This window comes from Saccopteryx bilineata, chromosome 8 (assembly GCF_036850765.1).
Source record: "Saccopteryx bilineata isolate mSacBil1 chromosome 8, mSacBil1_pri_phased_curated, whole genome shotgun sequence".
NCBI lineage: Eukaryota > Metazoa > Chordata > Mammalia > Chiroptera > Emballonuridae > Saccopteryx > Saccopteryx bilineata.
The window spans coordinates 64,742,655-64,759,012 of record NC_089497.1 but is presented as its reverse complement, the minus strand read 5'-3'; positions in this window follow the sequence as shown (position 1 = coordinate 64,759,012).

Below are 16,358 nucleotides of genomic sequence, written 5' to 3'. Positions count from 1 at the left end.
ACCATGACTGCATTGGCTAAGGTCTATTTTTAATTAATGCTTATATATATATTTTTAAAGCAGTACACTAAACATCCTGTGTGGCAAACATGATATTTCAGTTCTAAGAATACTTCAGAATTTTCCAAACAAATATAATTTTATTTTCAGTGTTTATACAGTCTAATTGCCAACTGCATAGTACTCTACTGCAAGAATTACTATAGAATTACTATAGATTCATCTATATCCTGCTCTAATTTTCCACTTCATCTGCATGGATGAATGATGTTTGTAATTGTTACTCATCACTAGGGGAAAGAAAGACTGTATATCTTTTAAAAGTTCTTCTAAATATATAATAAGATCAGGATTTATATGTTTTATGATATAAGTGAAAAAAAAGACAGAAATTATATATTTAGATTCAATTTTGACCATCAATTATTATTATTGATACTGAAACAGGATAACTAGAGAGCTAAGCCTCAGTTCTAAATCAGTAAAATGAGAAAATATCTGTATAGAGCATGGAATAGAAAGTCACACAGAATATCTGTTAAACGGCAGATATTTCTTAATCATTATCATTGTCATTAATACTTTATGTTCGCCCTAGACTGCATATTCACATAGTAAAAGATTATTTGTAGCCTGACCTGTGGTGGCGCAGTGGGATAAAGCATCGACCTGGAAATGCTGAGGTTGCCAGTTCAAACCCTGGGCTTGCCTGGTCAAGGCACATATGGGAGTTGATGCTTCCAGCTCCTCCCCCCTTCTCTCTCTCTGTCTCTCCTCTCTCTCTCTCTCTCTCTCTCTCTCTCCCTCTCCTCTCTAAAATGAATAAATAAAAAATAAAATTAAAAAAAAAAAAAGATTATTTGTAGGATAACTGAAACAATGTTGGATTTCCAGGTATCCTTGAATCAGAACAGCATGGACTGAAATGGAGGGGGCAAGCATGGGATTGAATGGGCTGGAAGCTGAGTAAACTTGCTGTGGTCTACATTCAAGGGCCCAATATCCATACCAAGCTTGGGCACAGCCTAAAGCCAGAAAAGGAAGGCTAAGAAAGAGGTGGGAAGACTAAGGGAAAATCCAGAGCAGGGAAGGCACTGCCCAAAGTCAGAGGGCGGGGCAGGATCCAGAGTGCAAGGCTGCAGCTAGGGGGTCAGCACCTGGAAATAAAACTGGCAAGAGCTCAGCAAAAAATCCCAACTGAGTTTTGGTTGAGGTTCTGCGCTTCATCCTGTGCAAATGAATTTCTATGTCAATAACAGCAAAGTTTTACTTCAGGGTCCATGAGTTGGTAGATGGAGATTGTGGGTAGACCTCTGCCCTCCTTAGGTGTGGAGTTATGCACAGCTTGCGTGCACTCAGAACAACATTGCTCAGGAAGGCTGATGGTCAGGACTGTTGCAAAAACCCAGTGATTGAATATGTGAGGCAGAGCTAGCTATTTCTCTGGGAAGTATCTAGGAAAATTTTCCTGGCCTGAGTTGTAGGGAATGGCCATGCAGGGAATTCTTTAGGTCAAAAACCCAGCAGGGAAATAGAGTAAAAGGGGAATGAGTCATCTGACCAACCAGAGAAAATTGAAAGGTTGTGTAACCAGAACATCACAATAAGGTTTTTAAGGCCTCTCTGCAAGATTGACTGGTTTCCATTAAAAACGTTTTAAGATTAAAGCTATTTTTTTTCCACAGAAGGTAAGTTTTATTTCATAGTTATTAGTCAACTATTTCAACTGCCTCCCACTGTCACCTTAGACTATCATCAGGAAAAGCTGATGCAAAGACACCAGGAGTCTTGACTGACTCCCAAGGGAAAGGGAAAAGTCCTAGAACAAGCAAGATCCCTCTTTAAGGCCAAGAAAGACCTTGGAATCCAGGTAGCTCTAATTATGTATTTATTTATCAATGAAAATACAGCTATAGCTCTTTCTGTCAAGGCCAAGTAGATAAAGAGTACAAAAATTAATATCAAAGTAAGAGATTTACCATGTGTATTACCGAGACATGTGTATGTGTTTGTGTGTGTGATCTTTCTAAATTTTTTTTTTAAATTTCTGCCCTAGCTAAACTATCTTTAAAATAAAATTATACTTGGCATATATAGTTCCTCTGGACCAAATTAAAAGTTTTGCTTATGGACACTTAGGCCCAAAATAGACGGTACTTTTCCAAGGTTACTATGTGGCTACAGCATGACATCTCCTGGCTCCCAGTCTGAACGTGTTGCTGCCATAGGAGGCTGTCTTACTTCAAGTGTCATCTCACATTTCATTTTCTTTCTAAGAACTCAGTCATGTTTCCTATATAGGTTGCAGTACATGAAGCAGAGCTTCAGGCAAGAATTTATGTCCAAGCCAGTTTTAAGGACGAATTCTCAGGGACAACTAGAAGGACAACAGGAAAGAGGGGCCCAAAAGAGGAAACCAAGCCAGGGTACTTCATGCCTACTTTCATTATTGTATGATCAAAGGTATTCTTGCTGTTTTTTCTTCCTTACCCTTATTGGGGTGTGACTTCTTCCACTGAGAAGCAGGGCCCTATAAGTAGGCATCAGTAAATGATGAGTATATGAATGAATAGAGCTCAAGCCTCCTTCCATCTGAAATAATCTTTCTCTCCTGTGAACACTCTGTGATTACATGATTTCCTTTTGAATCATGATCATTTATATGCATGTGTTAAATTAAATCCCCTACTGGTTTATAAGCACCTTGTGGTCAAGAATCATGTTGGATTACTCATGACAGAATCTAGTGTGGATTTTTGAACATGGCAGGGGGTCAGAGAATGCTAATTGGGATGGTTGAAACATTCAATCAGTGACAGCAATTGAATAGCTGGACTACATAGTCCTGGATCTAGAGTGGGATTTTTAGTTTTTATTTTTGTTCACATTTACTCCTTTGGGGCTACACTGTCTTGGGTTACTGATCAAAGTGATGGCAGAACATTTGGAAAGTATCAATGCCGTTTGAATACCAAAGATGTATAATCCCAAGTGTCTGATATGTTTTACCTCCCACTCATTCTTTTCCAGTGACATCTTGAGTTTTCTCCATCCCCAAAGGGATAATTTCTTGAAGTGTAAGTATTAATCACTCTTGCTTCCTCCTTGAAGCTTTGCTAAATTAATAGCTTGACATCACATCTATCATGCTTTCTCTAAGCTCTCCAAGGTCCATTAGGACTGAGGAGTTGGTGGGAACATGGTATAGGCTAAGTAAGAATATATTCCTTGGAAATCAGTGAGTGAATCAGAAAATGCTCCATCCACAGCGGCATGCAAGGCCCTGGGCTTATTACTGTTTGTGTTGCCAGCGCATGATGTATGCTTCTGCCATGAGGTGCTTGCCTGTGTTTGCACTAGTGCCCTATCTCTCCAGGTCTAATTCATTAAAGTGGAAAACATGCCCTCTGGGCTGTAATATGAAAAAGACTTTTGGATTGGAAATCATTTTGTAAACCTCCAGCAGTTTTATTTTGTCTAGACAGAAGGCAATAAAAAGAGGGGAAGTCATCAGACATGATAATAAGATGGCATGTGTAAGATGATACCATGATTGCTTTCATTTCTATCTTTTTTTAAATACATATCCTATGGCCTCATTTATACAATCCCATTGTCTTCTGAAAATTCTTCAACTACTCTTCTTCGTAGCCCAAGGGAAAAAGTATTAATGGAGGTGAGCAAAACTTTCACTGGAAAAATAATAATTAAATAACCCCCCCAAGGACCCACTGATAGAAGATATGAGGAGGTTATTCTCATTTCTGAACCACAGCTCATATTAGTATATGTATGTTAACAAAAAAACAATATATGTATGTCAGCAATTTCTTCTCAACCTCTAACATCTTCCTTTGCATTGTGAGTTAATTGAAACCTATTTAGTTTGGGCTATCTGATACCTAAATAGTGAGTTCTGTACCCATAAAATTTTAGCCAGAAAGGGGCCTTTGAGATGATCTAATACACCCCCACCTACATGACCCAAACGAGAAGAATAATGGCCCAGAGATGACATTAATTTAAGTATTTGCTAGAGTCAAAGTTTTAACCTAGTACCCTGGGATCTTTGTACCGTATGGTGTATGCTCTCCTTGGAGCCTTCTCTAACCTTAAAAAAATGGATCCCTTCTGTGTGTCTAAGAACTTTAATCTTGTCTCCATAATGTAGGTTAGCCTTGATGAGTAGTATAATAATCAGGTAAAAAGTGAAATTTTTAGCTGGTTCTTATGGCACCAAACACCCAACCTAAGTGAATTACTTTTTATTCTGTATATTTATAACTGTTTACATATTCCTTTGTGGGGCCTATAAAGCATCCCATTAGATCCTTGGATTTGGAAGGGTCATGGCAATGTTAGGATTAATGCAGTCTCCACAAATAAAGATCCCCAACAAAGAGGCATGCATCATAAAACTGTTTTAAGAAAACAATCCTTAATGCTTGTTTCTTAAAGCTGATGCTTTCTTGGGAAAGCAGTAGATTGTCTGTAAAGTTGATTTACCCAGGATATGGCTAACTTACAACAGCTGTATTTAAAACACACACTCGGCCTTTATCACTGAGGCTGGGGATGATTTATGCTTTAGCTGCTTAGACTGTATTGGTGAAAAGGGCGTCAAAATATAATAACTAGAAGGTACACTCAGAGGCATTGAGAAAGGCCCATATACTCAGAGACCAGTTCACAAACAAGATGAAACAAACTCCGACTGAGGAAATGTCATTTAGACAGTACTCCTTCCTTCTTCGAGTAGCAGTGAGATTCCAAGGGTCCCAGGGCAGATAGGAACCAGTTTGACTTTATTACTTACTAGCTTTGTGATCTTAGGAAAGTTATTTAATCTTTTGAAGCCTCAGTTTCCTAATATCTAAAATGTGGATACTGATATTATGTAATTCACAGGATTGTTGTGAAGATTACATGAGACAATCCCAAGTGTCCGGCACATATGGAGTTCTCAGCAATGGCAATGAGGATAATTATACTTACTGAACACGTTCTGTGTGCCAGGCAGAGTTCCTAAGCACTTCACATGGATTAACTCAAATATTCAGCCTGTTATCTCATTTTCCATCATCTTCCTCTTTCTAAAAAAGAGTGCAGGGCCTCAGGTAGGAGGCAAATTCTGGAAATAGAACTGGCAAGAGTCTCATACACACACACACACACAACACAAATAATTACAAGTAAAACTGGGAGAATCTGAACAAGATTGGGAATTTGATTGTGATACTATACCATAATTTTGCAAAATCTTACCACTGGGGGAAATGAAAATAGTGTCTGAGAGATATCTCAGTATTGTGTCTTACAACTGCATGTGAATCAACAACGATCTCAATAAAAATTTAAATTATAAAAACGTAAAAAGAGAGATAGAATGATAAAATAGCTTTACTAAGAATGTCTTTCTTTGCTTTAGCCTGAAGCCTAAGATTTCTGAACACCCAGGTATTCCAGAGTCCTAAAATGTTTAAAAAAAGCAGATTCTCCCTCAGCCTAGTTAGTGTGAACAAAGATAGCAACCCAAGAAACACAGCAGGAGATTGAGTTAGGGCTTGGCGGTTTGATTCCCTGGGTGGCCATTGCTTTAAATTGGCCTTTGATTGACCAAGGTACAAGCCACAAAGCTGAGGGTAAAGTGGGTGAGGAAAGCCTTTTGCTAGGAAACAGACATTCCCAGACCAGAGTTGATAAGACTTCTGGATTTATAATTTGCCTCTGGAATTGCTTGGAAGCAAAGAGACTCAAACTCCAAAAAGGAGAGCCTTGGAGAGACCTCAGTGGAGGCCCTCGGATCTGCGGCCCAAAGCCAGGACTCCGGGTCAGCCAGTCCTAAGCAGGCCTGTTCAGCAGTGTTAATATGTGCTGAGGAGCAGTCACCACCAGGGTGGGTCCCACGTCCCCCATTCCCAAATGGGAAATCGTTCTTACTTCAATGTTTTTATAAATGAAATTTACTGTGGTAACATTAATTAGTAACAGTATATGAGTTTCAGGTGTACAATTTTATGACATCTGTATACTCTATTGTGAGCTTACCACCTGTAGTCTAGTCTCCTTCTTTCACCGTATGACCCCCTTTATTATCTTCATCCTAACCACCATTCCTTCCCCCCTGGCAACCACTATCCTGTTGTCTATATCTATGAGTTTTCTTGTTTTATTTGTTTATTTGTTGCTTTTCTTTTTATATCCCACAGCTGGGTGAAATCACACAGTTCTTGTCCTTTTTGGTCTGACTTACTTTACTCAGTATAATACTCTCAAGATTCATCTATGTTGTTGACAATGGCAATATTTCATCTTATTTTACAGCTGAGTACTATTCCATGGTATATGTGTACCATATATTTTTTATCTTTATTGTCTATATGTACTAATCATCTCTCAAAGAACAGTTAAGTTGTTTCCATGTCTTGGCTATTGTACAGAATGCTGCAATGAATGTTCATAGGGGTCCATCTATTTTTTATGAATAAGTATTTTCAATTTGGGGGGGGGTTAGATAACCAGAAAAACTATTGCTAGGTCATATGGTGGTTCTAGTCTTAATTTTTTGAGGAACTATATACCATTTTTCATTTTGAAGAACCTCATATCAATTTACATTCCACCAATGGTGTATAAGGGTTCTCTTTTCTTCACATTCTCTCCAACTCTTATTTCTTGTCTTATCAATAATATCCAGTCTGACAAGTATGAGGTGATATCTCATTGTGTTTTTTATTTGCATGTCTCTTTCTAGCTAGTGATGTTGAGAATTTTTTCAACCTTGGACAAATCAGTTAAATGAGACAACAATTTTTTTCTTTTGCTTAACAAGTTGTAGTTCAGTCTCATGTCATTTGTAATTAAGAGATTCATATCATATATATCGTCCATCTACTTTATAGTCAATAGTATGCAAGTTATGTATGTGAACACGTAGAAGTATAGCAATCCAATGACATTATGCACACAGGGTCATCGACACACGTCCACAGAGGCTAGAACCCATGCATACAAGCACCAGTGTGCATCTGTACAAACACTCACACACAGACATGAGCACACTACTGAAAGAGGCAATCACATTGGTACAGAAAAATTCACTCACAGTGGTGTATATGTGTGCAAAGAGAGTAATCTCCCTATAAGAAAACTATTATGAGTCATCCTCTTCATCATACCTTTGGGCATATCATTAGCCTCAGCGTATTCAAAGGTAGAGATGATGCATTTATTGTGATATATTAATAAAAAGAGCAACATTATTTTGAGCTTTAAAAGATGATGTGGGATTATAACATAATGAAGGTTTCTAAAGTTCAAAATCCACTAATTAGGTTGAGTGCTCAATTCAATACAACTTCAGTTCCCACAAATACAATTAGGACCTGGACAGCTATGAAGGAGTCTCCATGGAGCTGGGTTCAGGCAGGTTGCAGACATTGTGAGAGCCTGGTATCATCTCTCCCCTCCTTGGCATATGCATGAAGAATGAAGCTAAGCCTCAATTAGTGGAGGAATAGTGATTAGGGAATGTGAAATGTTGGCCGTATCGGGCCTAGTCATCAGGTGACTGCATAGTGATGAAGGGGAAAAAAATGAGTATTTAATATTCTCACTGAACTTGGATTCTAAAATATATGGAGGAAGAAGCATAATAAAAGGGCCTATCACTTAAGGATTTTCCTTCTTTCACAAACTTCTTTAAGAAATTAAACATTGATACAATACTTTTATCTACAGATTATATTCCACATTTTTCAGTTGCCCTATATGTTGTAACTGTTATTTTCCCCTGGTTCAGAATACAGCTGAGGGCCAGGCTTTGCATTTAGGTGTCAGATCTCTTTATTATCCTTTAATCACAGATCTTCAGCTGTTCTTTGTTTTTTATATGTCACAGATAATTTTGAAATATACAGGCCTTCTGTGTTAAAAAACTGTCTCTCAGTGTGGATTTGTTGATGTTTCCTCACAAGAAAATGCAGATATTATTTTTTGGCTTGGTTACTTAGTAAATAATATGTGTCTTTCTTGGAGCATTACCTCTAGACGCAAGTGGAATGTGTTTGCCCTTCACCGGTAATATTAATTTCAATCATTTGGTTACAGGATGCAGTTTCTTCAGTTTTTTTCCTTTTAAAATTTATAAGCAATTTGTAGTTATATACCGTTAGACTTTGTAAATATCTTGTTTCTTACAAAAAACTACCTTCTTCTAGCAGAGATTCATTGAGGCATTTTTTTTTTGCTTAAATTTATTTTTCACAATAATGGTTACAAATCATTTCTTTCCAATTTTAAAATCCCTTCCATATTTATTAGTTGGCCTTTATCCATAAAGCAGCATTTCCTGAACCCCCACAGATCTTCTATCCATTTATTTATTATTAGTATGAACTCACGGGTTTTTATTGTATTTAACCGGTTATAATTCACAATGGTTCTTATTAATTTTTTTTTTTCTTTCTGAAGCTGGAAATGGGGAGAGACAGACAGACTCCCGCATGCGCCCAACCGGGATCCACCCGGCACGCCCACCAGGGGGCGACACTCTGCCCACCAGGGGGAGATGCTCTGCCCTTCCGGGGCGTCGCCAGAGCCACTCTAGCGCCTGGGGCAGAGGCCAAAGAGCCATCCCCAGCACACGGGCCATCTTTGCTCCAATGGAGCCTTGGCTGCGGGAAGGGAAGAGAGAGACAGAGAGGAAGGAGAGGGGGAGGAGTGGAGAAGCAGATGGGCGCTTCTCCTGTGTGCCCTGGCCGGGAATCGAACCCGGGACTTCTGCATGCCAGGCTGACGCTCTACCACTGAGCCAACCAGCCAGGGCTGGTCCTTATTAATTTTGACACTGAAATTGTCATAGGTATTAAGGTGGAATCTCTTTCAAGCAGTCTTCAGTGTATTGGCATATGCCTTCATATTTTTCAGACACTTTTTAACTTTCTGCCACAAGATGCTCCATCCTTCTCTTAAGTACCTTCCTTGTCCCAGTTCTCAAATCAAGCATTTTCCCAACGAGCACTGGTTTCCTTTAGTGGGAACAGAATGTAAGACCTGGGCACAGGTGTATTCATTTCTATGGGAGTGTCATTGTTGTAAGATCTTTTAGTGGAAGTGGATGGATTTAGGAAATAGATATCCATGTGAAAACATGAGTTAAAACTGGTGCCTTCTATTCTTTTCCACCCCCCACAGCGCTCTTTCTGGCCTTCCGCATTCCCAATTGGCATTCCCTTCTCTCAAATAAGAACTTGCTCCCTATAGTATTAATATATATATTAATTAATAATATATTAATTATAATATATAATATATATAAATATATATATAATTAATTATATATATATATTTGTATTTTTCCGAAGCTAGAAACAGGAAGGCAGTCAGACAGACTCCCACATGCGCCCTACCAGGATCCACCCAGCATGCCCACCAGGGGGCGATGCTCTGCCCATCTGGGGCATCGCTCTGCCCCAATCAGAGCCATTCTAGCGCCTGAGGCAGAGGCCACAGAACCATCCTCAGCGCCTGGGCAAACTTTGCTCCAATGGAGCCTTGGCTGTGGAAGGGGAAGAGAGAGACAGAAAGGAAGGAGAGGGGAGGGTGGAGAAGCAGATGGGCACTTCTCCTGTGTGCCCTGGGCGGGAATCGAACCCGGGACTTCTGCTCGCCAGGCCGATGCTCTACCACTGAGCCAACAAGCCAGGGCCAGTATTAATATTTTTATTCTTTTGTTCAACCTTACAACACACAAGAATTATATTGCTATACTTATTAACACTGTGAAAACAAACCAATGAAAAAGATTTAAAGATTTGCTTGCAGTTTTTTTTCCTTTGGAGGAAAAGTACATAGACAAAGTACAGTATTAAAAGTCATTTGAATGGTTCTTTATCTCGCCCATTCAGTGTGATTATATTATTCATTTGATTTACATGTAAGTTTATTTGTTTCTGTTTGTACTTAGTTGTATTGTTTCCCATTCTTACTAATTTAATTTTTTTAAATTAGAAGATAATTAACATGAGCTCATATGTTAAAACATTATAAAAAAGCATTCTCATGGAAGTGTCACATTCTTCCTTGTCCTTTAATAGCTCTAGTAGGTAGCTATTTCATTATTTTTTCTTCTAAAATGCTTAACGTATTAATTTTAGAGAAAGAACAGGAGAGAGGAGAAAGAGAGACAGGAACATCGACCTGCTTCTGTATATGCCCTGGCCAGGGATTGAACCAGCAACCTCTGCATTTCGCGATGCTGCTCTAACCTGGTATCACTCTCTTCTGTACTTTCCTTTTTATGCTTATCAACACATTCTATTTATACTCCCTTTTAACTCTTATAGCTTATCCTCATTTTTGAATTATAGATTAGTAGGGATTAAAATTCTGAATTGACAGTTAATTTTCATCAGCACTTTTAATATATAGCCCTATTAGTTTTGTAATCCATTTATGCTGATGAGAAATCTTCCTTCAGTATAATCATTATTTGTAAAATTCGGTCTTTCTCTTAGTTCTTGAAGTGCTATAGATTCACTAATTCATTAAGATGTTCTATGGTGTAGATTTGTCTTTATTAATTCACATTGGAATTTGAGTGGTTTTTTATTCTAAGGAGTTATTTTTTAAGTCTGAAAACTTCTCTGGTGTTTTACTTTATTTTAATTCATTCTCCTCTTTTGTAACTCCTATTAGATATATGTTGGAACATCTCAATTTATTCTACATGGTTTTTAATTGTTCTTTCCTATTTCTATACTTTTATTTCTGTGCTGTTTGCTCTTCAAGCATGCTCAGTATTCTGTGACTGCCACTGCTAGCTTCTAGCTTTGGGGGAACAGAAGGTGCTCTTTGTCAAACCCTCTTCCCAATTTACACTTATACTCTGTTTCTGAATCTAACAACATCATTATTGTATTCAACCCTAGTTTTCAGTTAAGTATTCTAAAATAGTAAGATGAAATGACTTGTCTAAAGCCACATAGTTAGTGAGTGAAAGTGCTGGGACTCAAGTTCAGTTTCTCTGGCTTCAAATGACATATTTTTAGTGACTCTAAGCAGCCTTTCTGTTAGCTTTTATTTTTCTATTTAGTATTCTTCTAAACTTCTATTGATTTTGGACTCCTTTTCCTTATTTAGATTCTAAGTGAATGAGAGTACTTTTCCTCTGTAGAGGCATCATGACTTGGTGAAAGGAATGTTTAAGCTGTAATTAAAATTACCTGGGTTCTATTGTTAGCTGAAAAATTAGATAACTCTCTGGGCCTCAGTTTTCCCTTCTAGAACATTAAGAGATTTGGCTGAGATGAGCTCTAGGTTTCTGCTCAGCTGTAATGGTTTTGAGTGCACATTTTGTCTGCCCCATTCTCAATAAGCTATTGGTTGCTGATTGAATATAGCCCATATTTTAAGATATTATGAATTTAAGTATTATTAAGCAATACTTGTTATGGAGATTTTTCTTTATAAAAAAACACTTCATAATAAAACAGAATCGGTTCATAACTATGAACAGCTGGTGAGTAAGTGGTTTAATGGTTCCATGTAGACATTTCCTGTTAAGCCCTGGACTTAATGGTTTTCTTTTCCTCTTTTTAATGCATAGGTTATTCTTGGGAGTGATAAGGTAATTTAACTAAGCAAAACATGTCCAATGGTTTCCAAGGAGACACTAATGGGTCACCTAGGCAAATCTATCACTATTTATTCTGAAAATGATTGTTGAATAACTTAACTGTCAAATTAATAGTTAAATATCATGGTATTGAATTAAGTTGGAAAAGAAGTTAAATTATTCTAGGTAGACAAATGGGCAGACACTTCATACAGGAACATATATATAAATAGCCAGTAAGGACATGAGAAAGTGCTTATTGAAAATTAAATCCATAGTGAGATAAACTCTAAATGGCAAAAGTCAAGAAGACTGACACTAAATGTCAGTGATAATGTGGAGCAAGTGGCATTGCTGACAGAAGTGTAAAATGATATATGGCTATAAAGATGTATTTTGCTATTTCTTATAAAGTCAAACATGCACGCATCTCTTGACTGAGCAGTTCCATTCCTAAGTATTTACTCAAGACACATAAGAACAGGAGTACACAAAAGACTTAAAGACTTAAACAACAGTGTTTCTAAACATTGCTAAAATCTGGGAAGAATGCAAATATCCCTTATAGGATCATATAATATATTGATATATTAATTTAGTGATATACTACTTAGCATTAAAAATATGAACTACTTTTATATATAATGACATGGATGGATATTAAGATAACTAAAAAATTGAGATGTAAAAATGCATACTGTATGTTTCCATTTATTCAAATTTCAAGAACAGGTAAAAGTAATCTATTTTGATAGAAGTTAGAAAGCTGTTGCCACTGTGAAAAGGAGATACTAAAAAAGAATACAAAACACTTTCTGGGGTGTTAAAGACATTCAATATTTTGTTTGGGAGAGTGATTATACAGGATTATAAAATTGTCAGAGCATTGAACGTTTGTGCATTTTGTTGCGTGTTAATTATACTTCAATTAAAAAGTGACTATAGAGAAACTGGTATGTTGCAGGCTCTAAATCCAGTCATGCCTATCTATTGCTAGGAAATATACACACCTTACACTTTTCAAACACTGATTATTGTGTTAGATAGTTATCAGTCTGCATTGAAATGTAAAGTATCTCTTACTAGATATTAGACTTTTAGCTGAAGAACTGAGAAATGGCACTTTTGGCTTTGTACCTGAATGGAACCGAACGGATACTGGTTCAAATTCACTGAAGTGTACCTCAAGCAAAGCAGGTACCTCTACCCAGAAAAGATGACCATGGAGCCATTCACCAACTCATCTGCTTTGAAGAGCACTGTTGGTCTCCTTATATTTATCCTGAAAACCTTTTACTTAAAAGTGAGTTTCATATTTAAAATGTCCTAAAGGTGCATTTTTAATATTCTGTATACCTTTTACTGAAGGAGAGGAAAAGAGAAAAAATGATGAGCAGTGAAGGCTCTCTGCCCTAGCTAGGTTGCTGTCTAAACTCCTTTGCTATACTAAGTTCTGTAAGCTCTTTACCACTATATAAATTCAGGGTTGTATGAAGGATGATGGTCTTGGATAGATATGTTAATCTGCATTATATAGTTAGTACTCATGGCTCTGAATTTCGGCATACTTCAGTTTAAATTTTTTGGCTCCACCACATACTAGCTGTGTCACTTTAAGTTTTAATTGTTTCTGAGTTTATGTTTTCATTTATTTATTTTTGTACAATGATAATATGTGATATATGATTATATGTGATAATAACATCTACCTAAAATATTATGTTTTTAGACCCTGGTTGGTTGGCTCAGGGGTAAAGTGTAGGCCCAGCATGTGGAAGTCCCGGGTTTGATTCCCACACAGGGCACTCAGAAGTGCCCATCTACTTCTCTACCCCTTTCCTTTCACTTCTCTTTCTCTCTCTTCCACTCTCTCAGCCAATGCTCCATTGGAGCAAAGTTGGCCCCAGGCGCAGAGGATGGCCCCATGACTTCCCCCTCAGGCGCTAGAATGGCTATGGTTGCAACAGAGCAATGGCCCAGATGGGTAGAGCATCACCCCCTAGTGGGCTTCCTGGGTGGATCCCAGCTGGGCACATGCAGGAGTCTGTCTCTGCCTCTCCACTTCTCACTTCAGAAAAATACAAAAAAACAAAAAGAACAAAGATGTTATGTTTTTATACATAAGTGAAGCAATTGTGTGATGTTTGGTATCTTGAATGTAGCCATAATTGTCATCATGCTGTATCATTATTATTTACCGACTTGTTTGTGTCCCATACTAGAGCGTAGGCTTCTCAAGAGCAGAAACCATGACTTATATGTTTCCACCATCATCTAGTATAGTTTAACAATAATGAAGGGTTTTTAAATTTTTTTTATCTTGAGGGATCTCTTTTTATTGTTCATCCAATATAACATATACTAGTAATCATTAAGTAAAGGATTCTTTGTATTTGAGTCTTGACCTTAAAAATCTTTTTATTTCTCTAGGTTTTTTCTAACATCCCATATTCTTTATGCCCCAGTACTATCATATATACTTTCTGGTGTATGCAAACATAAACAGTAAATAATTATTGACCTTCAAGTCATAAACTCAGTCCTCTAAGCCCATATTTAAAATTTCATCTCTAAAACCAAAAAGTTTAAATACAGAACAGCAGCATTTTCCTTGACATTCACCTGGCCCTTAACCAAGGATTATATTATGTTGATGTTTGAGCTGTTTGTGGATAACTGTTTCTACCAACAAGATTATAAGTGCTTTGAATCTGACAACTTTTTGTACCCTTTTATCAGTCTTCAAGACCTAATGTGGTTGAATGTACATTATATAGCTAAATAGACATCTGTTGAATGAGTAAATAGATGAGAAAAAAATATTGCCCAATTCTAGCCTGTATGTAATGAGGGGGTTACATTATGTGGTAATAAACAGAGCCTGTCAGAGCTAGAAAGGATGTTTAAGGTCATCTATTTTAACCCTCCTTAAGTCTAGAAAGGGAAATAGAAACTATACTAGATCTTTAAATACAGGGATTTTTTTTTTATCAAGTGAGAGACAAGGAGGTGGAGAGATAGACTCCAGCACGCACCCTGCCTGGGATCCACCCAGTAACCCCTGTCTGGAGCTGTTGCTCTGCTCATCTGGGGCTGCTGCTCCAGTGCAGGCAACTGAGCTCAGTGCCTGAGGTGCGGCCATGGAGCCTTCCTCAGCACCTGGGCCCACTTTGTCATTTGAACCTTGGTTACAGGAGGGGAAGAGTGAGGTGGGAAGAGGTAGAAAAGCAGAGATGGTCGCCTCTCCTGTGTGCCCTGACCGGTAACTGAACCGGGGCCTCCCACAAACTGGACCAATGTTCTACTGCTGAGCCAACTGGCCAGTGCCTAAATACAGAGAATTTTAATGTAGGAAATTGACCAGCTCTGTGATAGAAGAGCTGTGAAACCAAAAAGGGGCTGTCAAGGCAACCTAAACAATGAGGACCACCCCTAGACTGAAAGGACCAAAGGGAGGAGATATTGTTTCTAGGCTCAAAAGCTAGGACTGTCCATTGTAGCTGCAGCTGTGGGGGAGACATAGCCATCACTGGAGACTCCATGGAAAGTGTAAAAATGTAAACAGAAAAATGCTGGCTTTTCTTCTTATTGTTGAATAATTTCCCATGTATTCTGTGAGTCAAATTTACTTAAAGCGAGAAGATCAGGGAGCCTTGTTCTGTTACAGTGATACAGAAGAGAGGGGATGGGACTGAGAGCAAAGTGCAATTTACAAGCAGGCATTCCTAAAGAAAGAGGAACATGGGCTAGGTCTTGAAGGAAAAAATTGAATTTTAAAACTTGAAGAAACAAAAGTGAAGCATTTGTGGAAAACGAGACCTATATAAGCAAAAGCAAAGAGATATGAGGCATATTCCTGCCCATGTAGGAAGGCCAGTCTGGGTAGATCAGAAAGTGCATGTTAAGTAGTCCTGGGTTAAGCTAGTCAAATGGAGTTAGAGAATGATATGATATGCTTTGAAAACCAGACAGAGAGCTTCAGAATTGTGAAGATTAAAAAAAAAAGTCATTGAAGACATTTGAGCAGAGGAGTGACATGATAAAAACGGTGTTGAAAAAAGAGTGTCTGGCAGGGGCATGCACACTGGACTGGAGTGAGGAAAGCAGGGACAGGGACACTACAAAGAAAGCCACCGCAATAGTTCACACATGGACCAAGAAGTCTTGTCAAGGTCATGGCAGCAGGCATAGAGACAGATAAACAGATGAAGTGTTATGCAAAATTTTTAAATTATAGGAGGTGAAGATGAAAAACAAGTTAAAAATGATGCCAATTTTTCAGCTTGGATAACTGGAATAATAACTGTGATTGAGATGAGCTGGTGTGAGATGTGTAGTTCCCCTTTAGATGAGTTATATTTGAGATAAAGGCAAGATAGAAAAAAAAATCTGGGAAAACAATAAAGACATCTTACTAGAACATGGTTGAAAGAACAGAAGTGGGGGTGTGGTTTTGGAGCTCATCAGCTGGCCAGGAAAATGAACAAGGAGGAAGAATGCACAAGAGAGGGAATGTTGTGAGAGCAAAGGACTAGCACTGACAAATGTCACTAAAGAGGCAGGAGACAAAAGGAGGAAGAGGTGTCAGTGAAGGGAACAGAGTGCAATTCAAAGGCAGAAACGCGGACAGAAATATAGAAAGGAAAGTGAAAAGACGACTCAGTCATGTTGGAGAGTTTCTGCAGGGAACTATGGCTCAACTGGCAAGGTCTATTCGCATAGAGGGCAATCCAAACTCTGT